General features: G+C 47.2%; 2 long non-coding RNA genes across 2 annotated transcripts in view; one reads left to right on the top strand and one right to left on the bottom strand.

Moving 5' to 3' along the window:
* Window positions 1–7,279: 7,279 nt before the first annotated feature.
* LOC141094937 (uncharacterized) lies at window positions 7,280–13,367 on the bottom strand. Its single transcript, XR_012233210.1, has 3 exons — window positions 13,145–13,367; window positions 8,518–8,671; window positions 7,280–8,428 (listed from the first exon to the last, which is right to left on the bottom strand). It is a non-coding gene; the product is annotated as an uncharacterized lncRNA (long non-coding RNA).
* A 1,398-nt stretch (window positions 13,368–14,765) lies between these two features.
* The window catches only part of LOC141094936 (uncharacterized), a 42,140-nt gene continuing 32,505 nt past the window's right edge, over window positions 14,766–24,400 (top strand). Inside the window, exon 1 of the long non-coding RNA XR_012233209.1 lies at window positions 14,766–14,789. This is a non-coding gene — a long non-coding RNA (uncharacterized lncRNA). The remainder of the gene's footprint in view (window positions 14,790–24,400) is intronic.

Below are 24,400 nucleotides of genomic sequence, written 5' to 3'. Positions count from 1 at the left end.
TTCAATAACTTCCCTCACCCACTGAGCCTCTTCCACCATCAGAGCCCGGGGTTGGTCCGGATAGATGTTGCAGGAGGACGCTGTGCCAGGGAAGGTGATGGGGCAGGAGCCGGTGCGGGAACTAAAGTGAGTGCAGGTCTTTCACTCACAGAAGCTGCAACCAGATGTGATGGTCCTCCATGGCAGCTGCGACGATTCCCCTCTGTACGGCTTCTGGCATCTCCATTACCCCTTCTGCTTCCAGCTGCTCTGTGTCCACTATCTCAGCTGCTTCTACCCGTCGTGGATCCTGAATCCTTCTTGGGGATGGTCCCATTGAGCAGGTGCCCGACCGCACTATTCTCCTCCTGGGGCCCCTAACTGCTGTCGCAGCCTTATCCCCACAGCTAGAAATCTGTCTGGACTCACTACTGCATGTACCCTGCCCTGGGCAAGGCTGCCCAGGCTCTGCTGCCTAAACAGGAAGTCCCTTTCCTATATTCTTGGCTCTGCACTGTCCTGCGCTATAACTCCTCCCAGCTGCTAAACCTCTATGCTATCCCCCTACGGTCCTATCCTAGCCCTAAACCTATACACAGTACCTGACAGACACATGACATTACAGTATATAAACATTACATTTCACATTAATAAACAATGAGGTGCTGTGCATAATCTGAGCAACTACCAGGGGAGAAGAGGCATGTGAGGGTCCCCGCCACCTCCTTACATAATCTCAGGCAAAAGATCTACAAAGGTTAGATGCTTTTCACTTTAAAACGGCAGCTCTGGGAGGCTATCCTGGCATCCTGCAAAGGAATTCAAGCAGAAACTTTCCAAAACTCACAAGTTCAATGAATGCAAAAATTGTGAAGGTGGTGTCAAAGAAGTATCTTATGTTACATGTAACTCGGCCGGTTATGATGATTTTTATTTAAGAAGGGGCGGACACTGACAGCTTGGGGCCCCTGTTCAAGAAATGTCTGCCCCCCCGTTTATGGTGACAAAGCTACAGATATTTATTTATTTATAGCCACACACACACATACATATATATATATATATACATATATATCTCTCTTACATAGTCAGTCATTTTATATCTAACAAGAGAGGGCGCTATGTAAAAAAGAGGGTGCTGTGACTAACAAAAATAACAAGAATACATTATGACACAATGTAAGAGACAGAGCTATACATAACAGCAGAGGAAGCTATATAATAGGAGATGGCACCATATATAACAGAGAGGAAGGGACTGTGTTATACATAATAAAAGAGGAAACTATGTATCTAAGAATGGCACTATACATAATAAGTGAGTACACTATATACTAAGGGACCGGGCTATACATAACAAGTGAATACACTATATACTATGGGACTGTGCTATACATAGCAAGTGAGTACACTATATACTAAGGCACTGTGCTATACCTAACAAGTGAGTACACTATATACTAAGGGACTGTGCTATACATAAGTGAGTACACTATGTACAAAGGGTCTGTGCTATACAGTACATAACAAGTGAGTACACCATATACTAAGGGACTGTGCTATACATAACAAGTGAGCACACCATATACTAAGGGACTGTGCTATACATAACAAGTGTTAGGGCTGGTGGAACGCACCAAATAATAAAGATGGTAATAAGGTGCGTTCGCAGCCCGGGGTCCACCGTGCAGGGGTTGTAAACTGCTGCTCAGTAATGGCGGGCGCTATATGGCGGTATAATAGAGGAACACATGCGGGTTAACGTCACCCGGTGTGTACAGGGTCGGACTCTGTTGCTTCACAGAGCCGCACTACCGCTGAACATAAATGCCGAAGCCTGTTAAAGCTCACAGAGCTCGGCAAGGTAAATGCTCAGTATCAGGTCACAGAACTTAGCCCCAAGGACACAGGGTCAGAGTCCCTCTAGACCTACTAATTGTGCGGCGTCGCAACTGCAGACGCCACTAAGTGACGCTGGCGACCGTAGAGTGTCGACCAAGTGAACCATGGCGTACAGACCAAGCCACCACTTGGCGTTGATGCCAGTCTCTGACTCTGCCTCCTACTTGCTCCTCAGCCTGGGCGCTAACAGGCTAGGCTACACAATACATGTGTACCAAGGGTAGGGGTTTCCAATGAGTCATTCACCAGAGACATTCATACATGCATACAACTCTCGCTCCACATGGTCTAAATCTTTCTCTATATTAGCCAACCTTTTATAGCCGCGTCCTTCCGGGACCTTCCTGACCTTCCTGACCTTCCTGATGGTCCAATCTGAGCTGGAGAAGGACTCCAATGAGAGATCGTCCCACGGGCATGCTCAGTGGACTGAAAGGAGGATTTAGTCCCTGGAGTAGCTTGTTGCTGACCAGCATGCGTTGCTATAGCTGGACCAGAGGTGACAGCAGCAACCAAACCTACAGAGCTGGTCTGAGCAGAGCGCCTGGATTGACAAGTCTGCTAAGCAGCCTCCTCTGCGGCCGGAGAGGAATGGGAGACTGCCGAATGCAAGGCTTGGGATTCCTGCTGTGCTGCGACAGGAACCTGATGCCTAACATTGGCCCCCTCCCCTCTGAGCCTCGCTACGCTCACATGCTGCAATGAGAAGCTGAGCGTGGATGTTCTCCACTGGCTCCCAGGTCCGAGCTTCTGGACCATAACCCTTCCAGGCCACCAAATAAAACTTTTTTCCACATACCACCCTGCATCCCACAATGGCATTAACCTCAAACTCGTCTGAGGACAGGTCTGATGTTCCGGCAGATGACTCGGAGAGCTGAGACATGTGGACCGGCTTAAGAAGGGGCACGTGGAAGGTGTCAGAGATAGCCAAGTGTGGTGGAAGGGCCAGCCGATAGACTACAGAACTGATCTGCTCGAGGACCGTAAAGGGACCAATGTAGCGAGGAGCGAACTTAGTGGACTCGACTCGCAGCCTGATGTTAGAGGCGGAGAGCCACACTAAGTTGCCAGGGGAGAAGGTTGGAGCAAGACGCCGGTGTGCATCCGCAGAGACCCTCATTCTCTCCTTAGAGGCCCGAATAGCATCCTGGGTGCGGTCCCAAATATCACGTGCCTCCACCGCCCAGTCTGCCACCCTAGAGTCGGTGGAAGACACGGGCATGGGCACCGAGACACGAGGATGTAGGCCGTAGTTAAGGAGGAATGGGGTTTTGCCGGTGGAATCGGCCACAGTGTTGTTCAAGGCGAACTCTGCCCATGGCAATAAGGATACCCAGTCATCCTGCCTGGCCAAGACAAAATGTCAGAGATATGTGACCAGGGTCTGGTTGGCCCTCTCTACCAACCCGTTCGTCTCGGGATAATTGGCCGAGGAGAGATTCAGCTCAATACTGAGCAAGCGACAGAGCTCTCTCCAGAACCGAGACGCGAACTGGGGACCCCGGTCACTGACCATCTTGTCTGGCATGCCGTGTAACCAGAAAACGAGTTTAACGAACAACACTGCTAGGCCCCGTGCGGAAGGTAGCCGACAGAGAGGCACCAAGTGCACCATTTTAGAAAAATGGTCAGGGACGACCCAAATAATTGTGCTGCCACTGGACTTGGGTAGACCCACCACAAAGTCCATGCCAACCATCTCCCAGGGCCTGTCTGCCACGGGTAAGGGGTAAAGTAACCCAGCGGGTCATTGCCGGGAAGACTTACTCTTGGCACTGGAGACGCATGCCTGAATATAGTCCCTGACGTCACGGGCCATATGCGGCCACCAGTACGTTCTCGCCAAAAGCTCAACTGTCCCCTTTGTACCAAAGTGTCCACCCACCTTGGACGCGTGAGCCCAATAGAGGACCTCCGGGCGCAAACGGGCAGGGGCAAAAGTCTTGCCCGGGGGTACAGAGTCAAGGGCGACCGGAGCCACTGTCCTCAGGCTATCGGATGGTACAATTAACTGAGGCTCCTCCTCTTCCTTCTCTACTGACACCACAGAGCGAGAGAGCGCATTGGCCCGGACATTCTTCTCACCGGAAAGAAAATGTAGGGTGAAGTGGAAACAGGAGAAAAAGAGAGACCATCGGGCTTGGCGAGAATTTAGCCGCTGGGCGGTTTGTAAATACACTAAATTTTTGTGGTCAGTGTACAGTAGACTTGGAAGGGGTAACGGGCCCCCTCCAGGAGATGTCTCCATTCAGAAAAGGCCAATTTCATGGCCAGCAACTCCCTGTCCCCAATGGAATAGTTCCTCTCCGCCGGTGAGAAGGTCTTAGAAAAGAAGAAGCAAGGGTGCTTCCGACCTTGAGCGTCCTTCTGGAACAGGACCGCTCCAGCAGCGACGGATGAGGCATCCACCTCTAAAATAAACGGTTTATCTACATCGGGGCAGTGTAAAATGGGAGCGCTGGCAAAATGAGACTTAATAGAGAGGACAGCCTTGGAGACCTCCTCTGACCACAATTTAGGATTTGCTCCCTTCTTGGTGAGGGCCACCAAGGGAGCTACTAAGGTTGAGAAGTGAGGAATGAATTGGCGGTAATAGTTAATAAATCCGATAAAGCGCTGCACCGCCTTGAGGGAATGAGGTTCCTGCCAATCCATAACTGCCAGTAGCTTAGCAGGATCCATGGCCAATCCCTGGGCGGAGATGATATAGCCCTGGAATGGCAAGGACTCCTGCTCAAACGCACTCTTCTCCAACTTGGTGTAGAGTGAGTTTGCCCGTAGGAGGTCGAAGACTTTGCAAACATCTCTGGTGGGAGTCTATATCTGGAGAGTAGAAGAGGATATCATCCATATAGACTACAACTGAGGTGGTGAGCATATCCCGGAAGATGTCATTCACAAAGTCTTGGAAGGCGGCCGGAGCATTACAGAGCCCGAAGGGCATCACCAGATATTCATAGCGCCCATCCCTGGTGTTAAATGCTGTCTTCCATTCGTCCCCCTGTGATGGTAGTGTCGACCCATTTATCACCCATGTGGTCACTGGCTTGGCAAGCATAACTAGTGGAATTGCGTGCCGTCGGGTGAAGGCAGAGTACATTAAGTTGCCTGGAGCCCCGGAATCCACGCAAAGCTCTACCACATGGGTGGATGGGCCAATAGAAACTGTCCCCTTAAAGGTCAACTTAGAAGAAGACACCGCTGCGTTTAGAGAACCAGCTCCCAAGGTCACCAAAAGGGGACGCTCTCCCAGTTGCCAAGAATATCTGGAGGCGAGATGTCTTGTCCTGGCTGCCTCGATTCTGTCCATTTGTGACCTTGCCTTGACTAGGTGTGTTGGTGTTGTATGTGCAACATGGCAGACAGTCTGAGTTTCAACACAACTGAGCAGGTTCTCTTCAACTGGCTTTTGTCACGCCGCTTTGGTCAACTATACCCAATGATAGTGGATCCGCGGAGGAGGAGATGAATGTGGGTCCATCCACTTTTGAGGCAACGACTCACAAGAGGTCATTTTCACTGCCTCTATTCTTTTCTGCGGGAGCATCCGGAAAAATTTTACCAATACTGTTGCATGAGCCTTGCAACATTTGATCTACTCTTGGAGACAGTGCACCCTGGGATAACCTTTCAGGACACAAGGATGCGCAAAGCTATATCTGCAGAGGAGCGACTTCTACTCACATTACGGTATGTACTACACCACCACATTCTCTATGTTCATGTTGTGTTGCCCAAAGTATGTATTTTTTGCTTCTTGGACTTGTTTAATGCCCTCATCTTATTCCAGATATGATTAAACTTACAGACCAGAATGTTATGTGTAATATGTACTGAATATCATTTAGTCATTGTGCGACCAAATATATGTGTGTTAGTAGATCTGAATCACTAACAAGTTTGGTATGTATGTACCTGGTCTTTTGTTAATTTGTGCATTCTAAAATGTTCCATTTCTGTTGTTCTTCAGCTTCCTGTCCACTAGCCTGTCTTATGCCGCCCTCCACCATGAGTTTCTCATTGGAAGATCTACCATTTCTGGCATAGTCAGGTCGACATGTAGTGAAATATGGTCAAGACTACATCAACTCATCATGCCCGTGTCCAGGATGGAAGACTGGTTGAGGATATCAAGGGACTTTAAGGAGGAATGCCAGTTTCCTAATTGTATTGAGGCCCTTGATGGCAAACATATCCGGGTGCGTAAGCCGCCGAACTCTGGCTCCCAATTCTTCAATTAAAAACAATACTTTTCTGTTGTATTGTTGGCTCTGGCCGACCCTCAATACAAGTTTATAATTGTTGACATTGGGGCCTATGGAAGGACGGGAGACTCTCGAGTCTTCAATACTTCTATGATGGGTCGGCGGCTACGCACCAACCAGTTGGATCTACCACCACCACGCCAGCTACCAGGCTCCACTCAAGAATCAGTCCCTTATGTCCTTGTTGCAGATGAGGCGTTTCAGTTAATGCGCAATGTCATGAGGCCATATCCCCGGCGCAACCTGGACCACCGGCGCAGAATTTTTAACTTGCGCCTATCACGTGCTCAGCAACTGGTGGAGTGTTCCTTTGGCATTCTTTGTGCCAAATGGCAGGTACTCCAGTCTGCCATTCAGCTGAGTGAACAAAATGTTAATGAAGTTGTTAAAGCCTGTGTGGTTCTTCATAACTTCACCAGGATACATGATTGTTCCTCCTCTGTTGGTGTGCGTGGGTCGGACAATGTGCGCAGAGCGAGACCACCTATCAACCCTCAACGTAGACCGCTCTCTGGGCTCAAAGTGCGTGATAATTTCACAAATTACTTTATTTCACCTGAGGGGGAAACTTCTTGGCAAGAGCATGCTGTGTCTATGTTATAGTTTTTTGGTTTATGTCTGTCTATATATATATATATATTTAAACCCCTTAGGCTATGTGCACACGTTGCGGATTCCGCTGCGTTTTTTTCCGCGCGGAAACGCAGGTAAAACCGCAGGTAAAGTGACCTGCGGTTTTCCTGCGGTTTGGTCTGCAGTTTTGCCCTGCGGTTTCACACCTCTACTATGGTAGAGATATGAAAACGCTGTGGAAACCGCACAAACAATTGACATGCTGCGGTTTGTAAACCGCAGCAAAACCGCGCGGAAAAAACCGCACCGTCAGCACAGCGTTTTTGAAACCCCATAGGGTTTCATTTTACTGTACTTGGTCAGCGGAACTGCTGCGTTTCCACAGGGGCAAAACCGCTGCGGAAACGCAGCAGAAACCGCATCGTGTGCACACAGCCTTATGATTCTATGACTGTTTAATTGCATTGGTAAGCGTATGTTAGTATGCTGACAACTTTTTTTAGAATTGAGACAGAGACGTAAAATGTAATAGACAAATGTTTACTTTTGCCTTTTTTTTTTTTTTAAAGAAAAACATATTACCATATGATAAATGTGGCAATGGGCCAAATTGGCCTTTGTGCAGATGTGAACATTGGGTACAAATAACATTTTCTGACATACAAAACAACCACAAAACCATTAGGCAATACCAAAATGGCAACATTATAAATTTTGGTAGGTTGGAGGAGGAGAAGGCGGAAGACCAGCCTGTGTTTGCTGCTGGCTACTTTGCCCAACTTGGTCATCGCCCTGTGTGGGGGCATACTGTTGCCCATGATGTGGGTAGTGTACTGCCTCCTGGGATTGTGGTTGGTACTGGCCAGAGTGTTACTGGAGATGGGGCCTCTTGTTGGGGCTGGTAGGCCTGTGTCTCATACCCACCAAAATAGCCATGTCGTCCCCAACCAGGTTGGGACCAGCCTCCAACACTGGGTGAGAACAAGTGGCCATATTGGTGAGGTTGGCTAGAGCCAGACATATGTGGCTGCTGTTGGAAAGGTTGGGTAGGGGGAGGAAGGGGGTGAGGTGTAGGCCCACATATTTGAGGATCCTCAGAGCCTGCTTGAGCAAGCATGTGTGTGGGGTGTCTAAGGCGCATCAGATTTCTGGGTGAAAGCTGCCACCTCTCCAGATATTCAAATAAATCATATGGGGTATTGGGGTGTGTGCTTGGATCAAGCAGAATCTGAAAACATCCTCGAATACGTAGCCTCACCTCATGGGAAAGGGCACGAAGATAAAGGGCCAGGCTGCGTGAGTATGCCTCCTCGCCATCCTCATTATTGACTCTAGCCAGATAGTTCAGTACCCCTGTGTCAACATTGGTACGGGTATCTTGGACAGGGATATGGCACCTTCTTCTTCCTCACTGGGATGGTCCAGCAGACTGTGGGGAGCCCCGGATCTGGGCAGTTGGGCTGCTGTTGATGTTGCCCTGCTCCACCTGTATGGCTGATGGTGCAGCAGCAGACGGTCCTGCTTGTGGATGTGGTCCTGGTGGTGGGGTTTGTGGTGCAGGCACTGGGTTTTCCTGAGAGGAATCTTCACCCATGCTTCTTGGAGGGAGAGAAGATGGGCCAGCCACCTCTTCCCCTGCAGACCCAGGATCAATGATGGGCTCAGTATCTGAGCCAGTTTCTCTCTCCGTAAGGTTGGACTGAGTTCTGTTATGAAATAGAACAGAGCCAAAAATAAATCACTTTTTTGGGCCCTGTAAAGTATCTGTGTAATGTGGTGTGAGGTATCTACTTACGGTCTCAGATCCAGAATAGGAGTGAGGAAGGAGAGGCACTCATAATAAATATATTTTCACTTTGTGTGGCCCGCATCACCACTCCTGGCCCGCTGCTGACGTTCCCGCCTGTATTGGTTGCGGATGCTGCGCCAGCGTCTCATCACATCTTCCACTGCAATGTGACAGGAAATATTCTCAATTTCACATATTTGCTAGGTCAAATTTGCTACCAGTAGCCTAGGCATGTGGCCTTCTAGGGTGTGCTTTCTATCCAGGGTGGCATATATAATTGGGCCATCCAGGCCAGATACACAGGATCACAATAGTTCAGGCAGGGTCGGCGTTATGGGCAGGCAGACCAGGCAGCTGCCTAGGGCCCCCGCTCCTCCAGGGGCCCCCAGCCAGCGGCACATCACACAGCCACTATGGGGCCCCTGTGAGGCAGGAGGGCCCGCCTGCCCCCAGCGCCGACTCCCGCCGCCGCACTGAAGGAGGCAGTGATGGGGGAGAGAGCGTCAGCTGACGCTCCCTCTCCCATCATTCCCCGCTCTGCCTCTGACACAGCGGGGGCGCAATGACCTCATCGCGCTCTCACTGTGTGCAGGAGGAGACAGGAGCAGCCAGCAGCGCGGGCATGAGGAGAAGGTGAGGAGTGTTGTTGTTTTTTTTTTTTTTTTTTTTTTTAAATCAGTGCGAGTACTAGACTGTGGGGCCACTTTGGGGGGACTATAAAACCATGCTTGGGGGCGCTATATACCATGCTGGGGGGCTATATACCATGCTGGGAGGGCCATATACCATGCTGGGCTGTATTATACCATGCTGGGGGGACTATATGTATACCATGCTCGACTGTATCATACCATGCTGGGGGGCTATATACCATGCTCGGCTGTATTATACCATGCTGGGGGGGCTATATACCATGCAGGGCTGTATTATACCAGGCTGGGGGGGGCTATATACAATGCTGGGCTGTATTATACCGTGCTGGGGGCTATATACCATGCTGGGCTGTATTATACCATTCTGGGGGGGCTATATACCATGCTGGGCTGTATTATACCGTGCTGGGCTGTATTATACCATTCTGGGGGGCTATATACCATGCTGGGCTGTATTATACCATTTTGGGGGGGGGCTATATACCATGCTGGGCTGTATTACACCATTCTGGGGGGACTATATACCATGCTCGGCTGTATCATACCATGCTGGGGGGGGGGCTATATACCATGCTGGGCTGTATTACACCATTCTGGGGGGACTATATACCATGCTCGGCTGTATCATACCATGCTCGGCTGTATTATACCATGCTGGGGGGGGCTATATACCATACTGGGCTGTATTATACCAGGCTGGGGGGGGCTATATACAATGCTGGGCTATATTATACCATGCTGGGCTGTATTATACCATTCTGGGGGGGCTATATACCATGCAGGGTTGTATTATACCATTCTGGGGGGGCTATATACCATGCAGGGCTGTATTATACTATGCTGGGGGGGCTATATACCATGCTGGGCGGTATTATACCGTCCTGGGCTGTATTATACCATTTTGGGGGGGCTATATACCATGCTGGGCTCTATTATACCATTCTGTGGGGGGATATATACCATGCTAGGCTGTATTATACCATGCTGGCCTGTATTACACCATTCTGGGGGGTGCTATATACCGTGCTGGGCTGTATCATACCATGCTGGGGGGCTATATGCCATGCTGGGCTGTATTATACCGTGCTGGGCTGTATCATACCGTGCTGGGGGGCTATATGCCATGCCGGGCTGTATTATACCGTGCTGGGCTGTATCATACCGTGCTGAGGGGCTATATACCATGCTGGGCTGTATTATACCATTTTGGGGGGGCTATATACCTTGCTGGACTGTATTATACCATGCTGGGCTGTATAATACCATTCTGGGGGGGGCTATATACCATGCTGGGCTGTATTATACCATTTTGGGGGGCTATATACCATGCAGGGCTGTATTATACCATACTGGGCTGTATTATTCCATTCTGGGGTGCTATATACCATGCTGGGCTGTATTATACCATGCTGGGGGGATATATACCATGCTGGGCTGTATTATACCATACTGGGCTGTATTATTCCATTCTGGGGTGCTATATACCATGCTGGGCTGTATTATACCATGCTGGCCTGTATTACACCATTCTGGGGGGGGGGCTATATACAGTACCATGCTGGGCTGTATTATACCATACTGGGCTGTATTATTCCATTCTGGGGTGCTATATATCATGCTGGGCTGTATTATACCATGCTGGGGGGATATATACCATGCTGGGCTGTATTATACCATACTGGGCTGTATTATTCCATTCTGGGGTGCTATATACCATGCTGGGCTGTATTATACCATGCTGGGCTGTATTATACCATGCTGGGCTGTATTATACCATGCTGGGCAGGCTATATTATACAATGCTGGGCTGTATTATACAGCCCAGCATGGTATACAGCCTGTATACCATGGTGGGCTGTATACCATGGTGGGCTGGGCTGTATACTATGCGGTGTGTTATATACCATGTAGGGTACAGTTTACACTATATTCTATAGGGGGAGGCTGTGTTAAATAATATGAAGGGCTACATTATATTCTATGGGGAGGTGGGCTGTATTATATTCTATGGGGGACGCTGTATTATAGTTATTATATGAGGAGGGCTACATTGTATTCTATGGAGGGGCTACATTATACTATATAAGGGGCTTCATTATATCCCATGAGGGGGTTGCCATATATTCTATGGAGGGGCTGCATTATACTATATGGGGGGTGGGACTGCATTATATACTATGGGGAGTTACATTATATTCTGTGGAGTGGCTGCATTATATTCTATGGGGGTTACATTATATTGTATGGCGGGGCTGCATTATACTCTGTGGGGTGGCTGCATTATACTATATGTGGGCTGCATTATGCTGTATCGAGGACTATGGGGAATACATTATATGAAGAACTATGGGGTGCATTATGCTATGGGAAGTGATTTGTACTACATGGGTGACTATGGCGGTGCATTATACTATATGGAGTGTATTATACGGAGGACTGAGCAGTGTATTTTAATATATGGAGGGCTATGAGGAGTGTAGTATACTATATGGAGGACTGAGCAGTGTATTTTAATATATGGAGAGCTATAAGGAGTGTATTATACTATATGGAGGACTTTGGGGCAGATTATATTATATGGAGGACTATGGGGTGTAAACTGTAGATGTCCTGCTGATAACATGATACTGTATGGTGATCTGTTAGGGTGGTTTCACATTAACGTTGCAGGCCGCTAAGCCCCCCGCTCTCTGCCGCACCTCCTTCGGTAGCTCCGCCTACGGGTGCATGACGCTTTAGCACTGGGGACGCACACAGCCGCCGCTAAGCCCCGCCACCTGCCGCGCCTCCTCTGGTAGCTCCGCCTATGTGCGCATGACGCTGCATGCGTCCTGCATCCCCTATCTTTAGCACTGGGGACGCAGGCTGTGCGCAGGTATGTGTTTGGCGGTGCATGCGTCCTTTTGACGGTGCGCCGAGCGCACCAAATTGCAACAGGTTGCGTTTGGCGCTGGTCGGCGCACCGTCAAAAGGACGCATGCGCCGCCAAACGCATATATGCGCACGGCCTGCGTCCCCAGTGCTAAAGATAGGGGACGCAGGACGCATGCAGCGTCATGCGCCCGTAGGCGGAGCTACCGGAGGAGGCGCAGCAGGTGGCGGGGCTTAGCGGCGGCCGTGTGCAGGCCGATGCTGCGGCCTGAAACGCTAATGTGAAACCACCCTTAGGGTGTGTGCACACGTTGTGGATTAGTCTGCGGCTTTTTCTGCAGAGAATCCATATCTCTTGGCAGAAACTGCAGGGTAAAACACATGCATTTTTTCTGCGGATTCCTAGCATGTGTACAGCGGATTTGATGCAGGTTCTAGTGCGGTTTGGCAGTGTGAATGAGAGAGAGATTGATTTGTATGTCCTGGAACATACACTGCAGCTGCGGTCCCGCAAAAAAGACGTAACATGCTGCGGAAAATAAACCGCAGCAAATCGGCGCGGAATTTTCCGCAGCATGTGCACGGCGGATTTGGTTTTCCATAGGTTTACATTGTACTGTAAACTGCATGGAAACTGCGGCGTAACCGCAGCAAAAACCGCAACGTGTGCACACACCCTTAGTGATCGTTCTGTTCCCATCATTCTTTCTCAGATGGTGGAAAGAGGCCGGGAAACAAGCATTGAACAACTTCAATTTTGACGATCATTTAGCGGCCCGAACTCAGTGCATGTAAATACAATCGAAATGCTTCTGTGTGATGTGCAGTATGTTAGCATTTGGGGCCCCATTTTAAACTTTGCCTAGGGCCCCACTTTGCCTAAAACCGGCCCTGAGTTCAGGTATCAAGTAAATACACTTAATAACTTGGTTGGCTAGGAGGATGAGGAGCTTGTGGCATGGGCCAAATTATGGCAGTGTAAAACCATGGGTCACATAAAAATCTATCCGCATCATGAGGCAAAAAGTCCAAGAACAGGAAGGGAAGGGGGGCTGATTCTAAATGCCTTTTTTGATGTGAGGTAATTTTAAACAGTTTTTGGGTTGTACTTAGTTGCTGCTGCTCGTGACGTGGCCGATCACCAAAATCGTGGAATATCTGGCGACATATGCGCCTCCATGACGCCTCCTTTCTTGCCTGGTTGGCATGATGGGCATCACGTTGGTCCCAGATTTCTGGCCGCTCCTGCACTAATACAATAAGCATCTCCACATTGAGGAAATATGGCGCCATGACGCTGATGTACTCCGTGGAGGCGTACTTCCTGGATGTCTGGAGCGCTTTTTGAGCTCATTTGCATGTCTAAGCTTCCTGATGATGGATTAGCCTATTTCCTGTCACCTGCCAAAGGACCTGCGTATTTCTCGCAAGTCACACGTGTGGTCCGTGTGTAATCCGTATTCGCACCCATAGACTTACATTGGCGTACTACGGGCGTAGTACGCTGACAATCGCAGCATGCTGCGATTGGCACGGACCGTAGAATACGGACGAGAATTATATGGCTGTTGTGAGCTATCCCATAGAGAATCATTTGTCCATGTGTAATGCGTGCTTTTAACGCCTCTCACTCGTCTGTATTCCTCTCTAGTGTGACCCCGGCCTTATTATGAACCCCACCTTGGCCCGCTCTGAGGGAAAATGTGCAGCCAGGAGCTCAAGGTGTATTGCACACTGGCTCAGAAATCCCCCTACATGCCTTACTATCGCCAGAAAATTTATCTGGCAGCGGGAGGTGGGATAATGTCGGGACAGGGGTGGCAGTGGACAAAGTAGCTGCAGTAGAGCTAGCAGTCTGAACAGCTATTGCGGTAACATCCACGGCTGAGGTTTTGCGCTCAAGAGCCGCCAACCTACCCTCCAGCTGCTGGATGTGCCGCTGCAATCACTGTTCGTCTGCCATTACTAGCCAGACCATGGCGCTAATATAATGTTAGGGCTGGCGGAACGCACCAAATAATAAAGATGGTAATAAGGTGCGTTTGCAGCCTGGGGTCCACCGTGCAGGGGTGGTAAACTGCTGCTCAGTAATGGCAGACGCTATATGGCGGTATAATAGAGGAACACATGCGGGTTAACGTCACCCAGTGTGTACAGGGGCGGACTCTGTTGCTTCACAGAGCCGCACTACCGCTGGACATAAATGCCGGAGCCTGTTAAAGCTCACAGAGCTCGGCAAGGTAAACTCTCAGTATCAGGTCACAGAACTCAGCCCGAAGGACACAGGGTCAGAGTCCCTCTAGACCTACTAAGCGTGCGGCGTCGCAACTGCGGACACCACTAACTGATGCTGGCGACCGTGGAGTGTCGACCAAGTGAACCATGGCATACAGACCAAGCCACCACTTGGCGTTGATGCCAGTCTCTGACTCCTACTTGCTCCTCAGCCTGGGCGCTAACAGGCTAGGCTACACAACAAGGGTAGGGGTTTCCAATGAGTCATTCACCAGAGACATTCATACATGCATGCATACAACTCTCACTCCACATGGTCTAAATCTTTCTCTATATTAGCACATGGCCGCTCGGCCATGCGAACCTTTTATAGCCACGTCCTTCTGGGGCCTTCCTGATGGTCCAATCCGAGCTGGAGAAGGACATGAGCATGTGACCTCCGATCTCCAAAGAAAGATTGTCCCACGGGCATGCTCAGTGGACCGAAAGGAGCTCCAGAAACCCGACGCCTAACAATAAGTGAGTACACCATATACATAGGGACTGTGTGATACCTAATAAGTGACTATATTATATACTTGTCTTAGGGACTGTGCTATATATAATAAGTGAATACACAATATACTAAGGGACTGTGCTGTAGATAATGTGTAAGTACACTATATACTAAGGGACTGCGCTATACATAATAAGGCTACATTCCTGTATCTGTAGTGTCAGAGGGCTGTGCGCTTTTATGGATGCATTGAGCATGTCCTATTCTGATCCTCAAAATTGTTTCATTAGAGGACATTCTCTGAACCTCACTGATCTCATTCTCAGATTTGTGATTTTCACAGATGTGTGAATGGACCTATAAAACTCTACAAGTGTGTGTGCTGTCTAATAAAAAAAAATCTGGAAGCACACAGACATTATACACAAATGTGAAAATGTAGAATAAGGGATTTTACAGATAATATTATTATTACTTCACGTCACACAGTGCAGATACAGAATAATATCTACATCCAGGCACTTTCTGCTGTCTTGTCTAATTAAAGCCGATTTCTGCTGTTTCTTCTCCATCTAGTCAGACCTTAATGTCTACATCTCCCAACCACGACTCGTCTTGTCATGATTGATGATTGTTACAGCCCTGAAAATAACAAGGTCACATCCATTGTGTACGTACATTTGTCTTCTCCCTGAATATACATGTAGCTATGTGCCCCACCATTAAAAATATAAAATGATAAGCAGTAATGTGTCCCCCATTAACTATAATCTCCGCAACCCAATAATATAAATGATTCAGTCTTATCATCGTCTTCTGAGCTATATGACAGTAAGGGCACGTGCATGCGGCAGATTTTCTCGTACATGTGCTATCCATGGTTTTCACAGATAGCACTCGAACCTGTTCTATGGGGCTGTGCTCGCGTCTCCACAAGATAAATACACATGGTGCGGTCTGGAGAGACATGCCGCATGTCAGTCTCCGCAGGTGAGCCAAGGGCGTCTCTGGACGCATAGTGGGCATGGGATTTCTTGAAATCCCATCCACTATGCTGTAACATCTGGCCGCTGCACTTTGGACACTGCATAAGTATGCAGCATCCATCCCGCTGCCAGTTCGGATCGTGGGCACATACCGTATGAGAGCCCCAACATTATGATGCATTAAGATGTGAAGGTAATCGGCGAACGAGCATACTCGTTACCCGATTCAGGCCATCCTTGACAAAATTTTCAGCTCTGGATACGCTGCTATGTACTGTACATCTAAATATATTTCTTTGCAATACAGGTGTTACGTCCCGTAGAATGCACCCTATAAATCTGAACCGAGCCTTAGCCAGACAGGCCAAAAACTATAGCTACTGCTAACGCCAATCTAATTGGAGTTTTACACAATTTTTTCACAAAAATTCTAAAGGGGTTCTAGCCGCTCAAAATGTAAGAAATTTTTTGAAATTTTGGATGTTTCACTATAGTTTGGATTCTAAGGTGCAGATGAGCGTATTTGCTCTCCAAGCGCGATCCGACAAAAAATCAGATCGCACTCGGACCGATATTAAAATGGGGCCATGCACATATCCAAATTTTTTCTTGGTCAGAATCTGGCGAGGAAAAATTTCCAGCATACCCGAGTTTGATCTGAGCCATGCAAGTCAGTGAGTGCTTGGAAAACTTCGGACTGCACTTGTATGACACCTGAGTGCAGTCTGGTTTCTGCGCTCTCATAGAATGAAACAGTAGAAATTTTATTCTCCATCTTCTCCTCATCCAAGAGAATCGGACACTGATCCGAGTTTTATCATAGTGTCTTTTGCATAATCGGCCTGGTAATCTCAGATGGAAGAACCTACGGCGATCTGCAACTGCCCTAAAATTGTATTTGGTTCTTAGCAATCAGGCTGGAGGATGTGACACAGATAAAGGACATTATATGACCGTCTTCCATAGAAGAAGAGTTTGGGTTAATGCTGGGGCGGGCCGTAGCCCTGGTGATGACTGTGCAGGTATTATGATGTGACTCACGCTGTACTGGGAGGGGCTGCTCGGAGAAAGTTGAGAATGTCCTCTCCATGGGCAGGTTCGGATCTCCCTTCCTATTGTGACTTATCTGTGACTAAATGACTTTCTGTCACCTCTGATTCATCGTCTTGTTTTCTGCCATATTTCTCATGAAAATTATTTGCTTAAAAATTTGTTCTGAATTTTTTTTGCATTACAGTGAACAGACATAAAAAAAGTCTTGGGGAAACATGTCAAAGAGCAGCAATTTACTGATCTTATCAACATGTGGGAACGTCTAAACAAGAAAATACTGTATATACCACTGAAAATGGATTCTAGTGACCCAAAAGATGGAATTGTATGATCCACTGATCACCAGGGACCATGAACTGTATATACCACTGACAACCAGGGACCATGAACTGTATATATCAATGACCATGAAGGACCATGAACTGTATATACCACTGACCACCAGGGACCATGAACTGTATATATCAATGACCACGAAGGACCAAAAATATTCAGAATTGAGAGTCCTCAGTGGATGATACCTTTTAATGGCTAACTGAAAAGATGGTAACACATTGCAAGCTTTCGAGACAACTCAGGTCTCTTCATCAGGCATAGACTAATACAAAATCTGAAGAGTCACATATTTATGCACAATACAGCACAGAATATATGCAATAGATGAGACAAGTGAAGTCAAGCAGAATTATGATTATGGGAGAGGGAGAAACATTAATATTGGACCAGTTCATAGATAAGGAGTCCGGATGTTTTATTGTCTTCTGATTGGGGTCTCCTAATGTGTTGTGATGCCCCCACAAGGTCTTAGGAGCAAATTCCTTAATTGATGTAAATTGATGTAATTGAAGGACCATGAACTGTATATACCGCTGACCACCAGGGACCGTGAACTGTATATATACCACGGACAATCAGGGACCATGAACTGTATACATGACTGACCACCACATAAAAATAAGTGTTATACATACTTGTGACTCCATCAAGAATCATTGGTCTGATTTATCTCAGGATTGTCCCACAAAATAAGCCTAAAAGGAGGCTAGACTGTGTACCCCAGAAAGTTGGAGTTAAGAGAATTTTTGTAAGTCCTCTTAGATAGAGGGATGGTGCTTTAAATGTCACACAAATGGAGAATAAAATGTATGTAGGAATCCTGTATATACCAGTAAAATCTACAGCACTGCACGGCTAATGTAACAGACCTCTACCCTAAAGGTCTCTAAATACATTAGAACAATGTTGGCTAAACCACCAAGACCGACGGGTTCAGCCAACAGTATAGTCTCCTGATGATTGAGAGATATGTCAATCGTGTGTCCAATTTTGGATAGCCAATTGAATTGTTCTTCTGAAGGTAAGCCGCCAGCCCAGCCGACATGTCAATTGACAGCTTTCTCTTAGAGTAATGGTTGAAGAGACGCTTACACCGGCCCTTTCTGTTTCCCAGTGGGTAGTGGTTGAAGAGACGATGAATGAAACCAAGGGTCATCCCACCACAATTTCCTACTGGAGAGAGTTCAGTGTGGTCCTTATTACCTTAAAATATAAAGGGGTGTTGAGGTGTAAACCATCAAAAAGAGATGACTCCTCCTTATATATGTAATCAGAAAACATGACAGAAATACTCTTTTTAGACCAACTCTGCTACAGTAAGTTCTTAAAGTGCATCCATTGTTTTGGGTGAGCTATGTTTTAGAATAAACTGTCATATGTGAGTACATGAGGATTAACACTTTTTCTGACTATTAACGTGCAGTCAGACGGCTGTATAACATAATACATGCTGTCACTCTTGGGTGAGGAAAGCCGCTGGCCTGTCCCAGCATTGCAATGCAATTATTGTCCGTGTTACACAGCCTGACTGTGCCCTTACATGACTTGTATCCTGCATTTTTCACCAGGAACCCCCATTGGCAGACTCTATCACTAATTTTCATTTGTCTCTGAACAGGCGAGTGGATCCTAGCTGCTGTGATGTCTTGTCTATGTTTAGCACATGTTCATAAGTGACAACAGCATGGATGGCATTATACAGAAGTATTGAGCAGTGTAGATGCTAATCCAGCTCCTGGGTGAGAATAAACAGTAAGAAAGCAGCACCATCTGGGTGTTTTGTGCCTCTCACTCTGCTCATCCCCTCTTCATAGACTTTAATAGGCAACTTGAGCAGACTGATTTTAACTGATTTTCTGAGTGGATGATGAGTTCAGGATATAAAGAAACCAGTGGCGTAACTAGAGTCTGATGGGCCATTATGGAAAAGTTGGACCGATCCCCTTCATCACTCGCATGTCGGTTACATGTATGGGCCGTTGTAGCTTTCTAAATCTTATAAGGACATGTTGAACCCCCTCTCCCATTATGTAGTAATGTCCCCCATCCTGGTCTCCATCATGGTATAATGTCCCCCATACTGGGCCCCTTCCTGGTATACATGTCCCCCTCTCCTGGGCCCCTACATGGTAAAATGTCCCACATCCTGGTCCCCATCATGGTATAATGTCCTCCACATGTCCAGGTCCGTTTGAAGTTCGCCAATGACCATCTGGATGACCTAGACTTCTGGAGGAAGTGTAAGAGAATGTCAGCAACAACCATGCTCTTTGTCTATCCCTAAGAAAAAAAACAGGTACACTTTAGTTTAAATGTGAATTGTGCTATAGGATGTTTACAAATTTATGTAACAGTTTTATGACTATTTTATACGTGGATAACTCAAGTTTATTTCTCATATGTGTTTTGTGATATTGTAATAAGATTATGGAAAGTATTAGGGTAAGAGATTAGGACATAGATATAAGGATAAGACGGAGTAATAAGTATAGTTAAAATAGATAATAATGGGAAGTGTAGTGGAGGGCAATGTAGTTCAGGAAGTTTGTATGTTCTCCCCGTGTTTGTGTGGGTTTCCTCCGGGTTCTCCGGTTTCCTCCCACTCTCCAAAGACATACTGATAGGGAATTTAGATTGTGAGCCCCATCGGGGACAGTGATGAAAATGTGTGCAAACTGTAAAGCGCTGCGGAATATGTTAGCACTATATAAAAATAAAGATTATTATTATTATTAGATAGGATCATTACAGAAGTTAGGGAATTTCCCCAGTTGGGAGAGGTAGGAGTAAACATAAGAGGGACACTTCCTAGTTTAGGGCAGATAGTTGAAGATAAGAAAGATTGCGTTAGATAAGAGTTTTGTAGGAACATTAGTTAAGGGCCATAGGGCTGAAAGTCACACGAATATGAGGGAAAACGGAAAGAGAAAAAGGGAGCAGCATGAGAACGGCTGAGACCAGGTTCAGTGGTTCATCCCGAAATGCCCGAGGCCAACGGCCTGAAAAAGGTGTGGAAGAGCCAGCTTTGCTTTCGCCCCCAAAGGGGAAAACAGATGGGGATTCACAAACAGGAATCGGGTTGGGTTCTGAGAAGCTGTGGCACCGGACAGTACGTCCCAGGGGCAAGGAGTGCCATCAGAGGAAGGGACAGCACAGGTGGAAAGAACTGTTACCAATGCTATCTACTGTGCGGAATCTGTGACTAAGACTGAACTACACTTGTTGAGTAAAGTTGATCTGTTGAAAATTAACACATAGTCTGTCAATGAGTGTGAGGTGGCGTCCTGATCTGTTATTGCGGGACCTAGAAGCGCAAGCGAGTGTTATACACTACACGCTAACTAGACAGGATATTATTTGTTAGAAGGCGCCAGGGCGTAGGAGAACAGCAGCCCCTTGCCCATGACTACCGCCCTGTGCCTGTCATGCACAGTGTGGGAAGACTAAGTGCAACACAAGGGGAAGAGGGCAAGTAAGCCCAAACGTCAGGGAAAGGGGGAGTGGAGACCGCTAGGCAGATCTACTAGCACCCTGCGTCCCCTACCATCCCTATATTGGTTCCACACCAATTGCTGAGCAGGAACCTAAGCCCAGTATATCCCTAGAGCTAGACCCTGAATAGGAAAGGGGGGGTGAGCACTAGTCAGTCCCCACTGTACACTAACGAGAAGAAGGGAGAGAAACAAGGGGGAAGCAACTTAGCTTGAGCAGACTCAGAGAGGTAATACTAAACATCCTCCAACACCAGAGAGGAAGTTCGCTGACTGCTATTGCTCCAAACCTTCACAAGGGAAAATGTGAATATCACCGGTGACTCCCTGAAGCAGACTGGGAGTCTATAAACATCCAAGTCCAGATGTGTCAATGAGAGTCACTAGGTCCAAAAGTCAGAAGTATTAAGAAGGTGTTTGCAATGCCAGACGCAGAGACCTTCTGCAGCCAGATGCAGAGTGACTGTCTGTAGCATCTGACACATAGTACCCACCCTTCTAGGAGTGGCCTTTGCACACTCTGGGCCAGATATCTCAGGATAAGAGGTGTGGAATGAACGAACCAGCTTGTGGGCATTCACCTCCAATGCTGAAACACACATCCTTTCCTCTGGGCCATAACCCTGCCAGTGTACCAAGTATTGTAGTGAACAACGTTGGAGGTGTGAATCTACAATCCTTGAAATCTGAAACTCTAGATTTTCATCAAACATTACTGGGGGCAGCAGTAGGGGTGAGGACTCAAGAAGTTCCACATATTTCTTGATCAGAGGCCTGTAAAAAATATCTTAAGGGCCTGGGGTAGCTCAAGACAAAACGCTGCTGGGATAATGATGGCGGTTATTTTATAGGGGCCAATAAATCTAGGACCCAAGTTCCAGGAAGGAACCCTCAACTTGATATTCCTGGTAGACAACCACACAAAGTGATTCACATTCAGGTCCAAACCTGGCATTTTCTGTCAGCCATAGGATTGTACAATGCCTTGCGAAAGTATTCGGCCCCCTGGAACTTTTAAACCTTTTCCCACATATCATGCTTCAAACATAAAGATACCAAATGTAAATTTTTGGTGAAGAATCAACCACAAGTGGGACATAATTGTGAATTTGAATGAAGTTTATTGGTTATTTTAAATTTTTGTGGAAATTCAAAAACTGAAAAGTGGGGAGTGCAATATTATTCGGCCCCTTTAACTTAATACTTTGTTACGCCACCTTTTGCTGTGATTACAGCTGCAAGTCACTTGGGGTAAGTCTCTATCAGTTTTGTACATCGAGAGACTGAAATTCTTGCCCATTCTTCCTTGGCAAACAGCTCGAGCTCAGTGAGGTTTGATGGAGATCGTTTGTAAACAGCTGTTTTCAGCTCTTTTCACAGATTTACATTTGGTATCTTTATGTTTGAAGCATGATATGTGGGAAAAGATTGAAAAGTTCAAGGGGGCCGAATACTTTCGCAAGGCACTTGTCATGATCCAGTCCGGAGTTTATTTTCTGCTGTCTTCACTCCAGACTGGTCATGCGGGAGTTAATCTCCTCAGCCTCGTTCTGGAGCTAGCTGGGCTACTTCAGTCTCTCACAGCCTGCTGACCAGTGTTAGTGATAGCTCAAGCTTCCAGTTTAGAGCCTCTGACCCTTGTACCTTGGTGTTCCTCCTGCCTTTGACTGATATTCACGTGTATGACCCGGACTGATTTCTGACCCCGTCTCTTGGTATTCGTCTCTGCTGTTACGCTCCCTCTCTGGCATCTGACTCCCCGGCTTGTACCCCGACCACGTATTTCGTCTCACGTTTTGGACCCCGTGCTCATGTTCTGGCTTTCTGACCCTCGGCTTGGTATTTTGACTACGTGTATTGCTGCTCCTTCTGGTACGTCTGCTCCTGCTAGTTTCTGACTCGGTTCGTCTGACTATTCTCTCTCGTTACCTGTGCTGCCTGTGCTGTTGTTCAGGGTTGCTGCTCTTAGTGTGTAACCTCTCTTCCCTCACCAGCTCCCCCCTGGTGGAGGTTTCACTACAGCACTGTACCTGTCTACTGTGATTTTCAAATTACTCAGAACTCCCTGCCACACCAAAGAGAGCAATGAAGCAAAACGTTCCTCCTCAGGAACTCCCGAAGCCCCTCCTCTGCTAAAAGTACCAAACTGTGGATGGCAACCATTTGTATCAAAGAACAATGACCTGCTCGTAGACTCCTGATGATGAATATTAATAGCAAATTTTGGCAGCAGTAAGTCGGATGCCCAATCCTCCTGATTCTCAGAGACAAAACACCGGAGGTAAATCTCCAAATTCTGATTAACGCACTCAGTCTGCCAATTAGACTGGGGATAGAAGGCAGAGGAAAAGGACAGCTGCACCACCAGTCGAGAACAGAACGCCCTCCAGAACTTGAAAACAAACTGGGTCCCCCTGATCTGACACCACATTGGAGGGAACCCCTTGAAGCTTCATAATCTCATTTATAAACACCTGAGCAAGAGTCTTGGCATTCAGCAGTGCCGGTAATGTGACGAAACGAACCATCTTACTGAACCTATCTACAACCACCAAAACCACAGACTTGCCAGCAGATACTGGTAGGTCAGTAATAAAATCCATAGACAAGTGCGCCCTTGGTCTGCTAGGAATAAGTAGCGGAAGAAGAGTACCAGATGGACGGGTATGAGACACCTTAGAATGCGTGCAGATACTACAAGCAGATACGTGTTAAAACCACTTCCCGATACAACCCCGGCCACCAAAAACGATGAGAAATGAGATCCGCAGTTGCCTTACCACCTGGATGGCCAGCAAGCACAGAGTTGTGATGTTCCTTAATTACTTTGTGGCACAGATTAGATGGTATAAATAACCTTCCTGAAGGGCTGGAGGCTGGAACATCCCCCTGGGACTCCAACACCTCACCCTCCAGCTCAGGTTACAATGCTGAAATGACTACGCCCTTCTGCAAAATCGGGGCAGGGTTCTCATGGTCACCCCCATCAGGGAAGACCTGGGACAAAGCATCAGCCTTGACATTTTGACCCCTGGATGGAAAGTGACAATAAAATTGAACCTAGTAAAAAACAGGGAACATCTAGCTTGCCTAGGGTTGAAAAGTTTAGCCGATTGAAGATATGAGAGGTTCTTATGGTCAGTAATAACAGTAATGGGATGGACAGCCCCTCCAACCAATGTCGCCATTCTTCAAATGGCAATTTAATCACCAAAAGTTCCCTATTGCACACGTCATAGTTTCTCTCAGCCGATGACAATTTCTTAGAAAAGAAAGCGCATGGATGCTATTTACCTAGGTACTGACCCTGAGACAACACAGCCCCAACCTCCAGCTCCGAGGCATCAACCTCCACATTAAAGGGTTGGGAAACATCAGGTTGACGGAGTATAGGGGCCATGGCAAAACAGCTCTTTAGGGAGGGAAAAACCTGCAGAGCAGCATCTGACCATTGGGAAAAATCAGACCCCTTCCTTGTCATGTCAGTAAGTGGTTTCACAACTACAGAATAATTTTGGAATAATTTCTGGTAAAAATTAGTAAAGCCCAGAAAATATTGTAGAGACTTCAGGTTTCTCGGGACGGTCCCAATCAAGGACAGCATGGACCCTCTCTGGACCCATCCGAAAACCCGAAGATGACAACAGGTTCCCCAAAAACTGTATCTTCTGGATGGCGAAAACACATTTTTCTAGATTGGTACATAGTTGCTATCCCTTAATATTTACAACACTTGTTTAACATGCCTGCTTATGTGTCTCAAAATCT

The sequence above is a fragment of the Dendrobates tinctorius genome, unplaced genomic scaffold, assembly GCF_039654945.1.
Source record: "Dendrobates tinctorius isolate UK_male_01 unplaced genomic scaffold, ASM3965494v1 ptg000065l, whole genome shotgun sequence".
In the NCBI taxonomy this organism is placed as follows: domain Eukaryota; kingdom Metazoa; phylum Chordata; class Amphibia; order Anura; family Dendrobatidae; genus Dendrobates; species Dendrobates tinctorius.
Note: the sequence above shows the minus strand (reverse complement) of the source record. Positions and strands in the feature narration are given on the sequence as shown.